The sequence below is a fragment of the Dendroctonus ponderosae genome, unplaced genomic scaffold, assembly GCF_020466585.1.
Source record: "Dendroctonus ponderosae isolate FM_Combo_2020 unplaced genomic scaffold, Dpon_F_20191213v2 Dpon_F_20191213_11, whole genome shotgun sequence".
Taxonomy (NCBI): Eukaryota; Metazoa; Arthropoda; class Insecta; order Coleoptera; family Curculionidae; genus Dendroctonus; species Dendroctonus ponderosae.
This window is the reverse complement of record NW_026017213.1, coordinates 3,579,119-3,582,263: the sequence shown is the minus strand read 5'-3', so window position 1 is coordinate 3,582,263 and position 3,145 is coordinate 3,579,119.

Genomic DNA, 3,145 nt, shown 5'->3' with positions numbered 1-3,145 from the left:
TTTATCAAAAACAGACGTTTCGTTTTCGTTAACAAAAATTAAACGCGAAAGTTGACCAAAATCCTAAAAATTTTTCTTTCACATAATGAATGGCAACCAAAGAAAAAGATTCTTGAAAATTTTCCACGCAGGATTTTCCATTTGGACAACACAGAGTGCGTAGTGAGTTGGTTTGTTTCGGCGAAAATTACCCGGATGAAACAGGGGGGAAAGAAGGAAATCTTTGCACAGGAGTTTTCTTGGAATTTGCCCAAAAACCGTTGACTAGATGGTTTGAAAAAATCACTATTCGATAGGTTTTGACAAGCCAAAACTTTTATAAAGAGCAATTTTTTTCGATTCAAAGCTTCATTTTGGAGAGAAAAGTTTTTATGTGAAAATCGACCCGAGTCCTAAGGGTTCGCCGATCCAACGAATTTTGCGGGCGAAAAAAATTCGAAATTTTTACTCTGACTACTTTTACTCGACTTACTGTTCCATGTGGGCAAAATACACTCCGAAATAGGTGGGTTTATTTCGGAAAAAGTTTCCCGCGAAAGCTAGGGGGACAAAGCGGCGATCTTGTGTAAGCTCTAATAGAAACTGCACCTTCATTTTTGTGGGAAATCAAAAAATCGTCTGTAGTTATTTTGCTAGTGACTTTCAGAAAAAAGTGTATACCAGCTTTTTTACGCAACTTGACCGGGTCTATTCAGCGCATTGCGCAGAATTGGTCCATCGTCTCTAGTTTTGAAGGGATTGAAGTTTTTTTGGAAAACATAGTTTTTGACATTTTCTCAAAAAACCATTTTGTTACAGTTTCCAAAGCCCTACCGTCGGTTAGCTTTTGAAGTTTCGGCCATTTCATCAAGAACAACGTTTTTTGATTGGAGGATTCGTTTGGGCGAAAAAAAATAAAACGCGAAAATCGGCCGAAATTCCGGTTTCTTCAAAATATTGCGACCGCGACAAAATTGGTTGAATATTTTCTACTTTGCAGGGCAATTTGGGCAAAATTCATGCCAAAGTGGGTTGGTTTAATTCAAAAAAAATTTTTTTGATCGGACGCTTGGAAGAAAAAAAATAAAATCGACTGAAATTTTAAGAGTTTTTTCAAACGATTGTAAAAAATTGCTCGAATATTTTTGAGAAGCGGGTTGGTTTGTTCCCCGTTGCATCAGCATTTCGACAGAATCAATTGGGCTCAGTGGGACCAACCACCAAAAGACAAAATCCGCAGGCTCAACTTGAAAAATTCAGCCCATCCAAACCCCGGCAGCCAGAAGCAGGAATTTTGGTCAATGAGTGGACAAAACCCTCTACTAAACTCAGACAAAAACTCACGAAAACCACTATACCGAGTGGCTCAAAAAAGCTGATCCTGTAACCACAGCTGGGCCTAAACGTGGCGGTTCCCATCCAGGCCAGGACACCGAACCGCAGCTAATTCGCATGTTTAGTCAGCAGCATTTCAAGCCTGTAGGAAACAGCAGCAAACGGCCCCCCAAAGTGCGGTAGCCGTGCTATTTGGGTTTCTTTTACATGCAGAATTCGAATTAGGCACTGTTTTAAACTTTTTATTTTCTTAGCCCCGGAAATCTACATAAAATCCTTTGAAGTCAGCCATATGGCTGGAAAGGCTGGCGGAGACGACGTCGCGAACCGCCACCGGCGCAGCCCATTTGCATTGCGAAGGGGTTGCAAAAGTGGCGGGCGGAGCCCCAGATATTCCATCTAAGTTTTGTCTTTGTGCTGGAAAAATATTTATATTGGGAGGGAATTGCTTTGCTAACTACCCGCCTAACTATTAAGCCCGTCTGTGTTGGTAATTGGCGGGCCCTTGGGGGCCCCTTTCACCAAAAACCTCCATGGGTGCCTCCAGAAACATTAAACGTTAGACGAAGCCAGTCATTTCTGTCAATGAAAGGGATAACAGTCGTTGCAAAGTAGGAGCGATCGATGTATATACAAACATGAAAATTAAGGATTTACTGTTTTTGACCTCTATGTCCACATTATGTTCTTCTAAAATCGTCAATTCGGCATTAGAGTCTTCAAAAAATGTCAACTTTTTCAACTAATTTTAATGTCGCGAATATTTTTCCCAAAGGGTTGCACACTCTCTGAGTTCGAGCTCGTTTTACTCCCTCGCTGTTGCCGCTATTCAATTTGAGGCTGGAATAGTTTCTACAGCTACTTCTTTGGGCTTTTTGGGGGTTTTGGAACTTTTCAAATATCTTGACATTTAAAGAAGTTACGGGCAAAAGAGTGGAGATACGCGCAAATGGAACAGTTGAAGAGTTGCCAACATTCAGGGTTCATTATTTCCCAAACCCTTGCCAATGTGGATTTTTGTCAAGACAGCCCCGCTCTAGCGAATGGCAGTGGCAACCCAGACCAGTTTTTCGTTTTGGCATATTTTCAACAGTGGCGGAGTTATGGGCAAATAAGTGTGCAAACAATGTGGGTTGCAGTTGAAAACTCCCTAACTTCAAATGCGATTTTCTCCGAAACTATATTCGAAAAGCATGCTAATGAAAACGAAATTTTAGTCTAAATTCGACTCTTAAGGCAATAATTTGCACATGTGCGATTTTCAAAAAATTCAAAAATATCAAAATATTCTCAAAAAAAAATCTTTTTATTGCAAACTTGCAACAAAAACCTTTCAGTTGTTCCTAAAAATACATTTTAAAGTTACAAAATCCTTGAAGCGCAGCCAAAATGGTAAGAAAAGAGGGTATTTCCAAGAACATCCAGCGCTGCAGGTATGCAGGCCAATGGGCTTTTTAAAATTTTTCGAATTTCAGAAAAATGTTGATAACTGACTGAGTTACAGGGTAAAGAGTGGAAGGAAGTATATGTAAGTTTGAGAGTTTTGCGCTTACCACTATTTAGAGTCCATTTTGGTCTAAACTATTGAAAACACAAACTTTCCTATAGACAGTGAATGTGTCGAGAATACACTTTGCAAACAATATCCCGTTCTATTTTGAAAATGGGCTAAATGAGGTAAAAATTCAAAGTATTTTGAGGAGAAAATCATCTTTTCGACCTTCAAATCATTATAACTTCCAAGTTTTTCAACCGCTTGCAATTTTCCGGGATGCAGTTTTTATAGAAAATCGCACGTTTTACAACAAATTTCAAAATTTTCAAACCGACT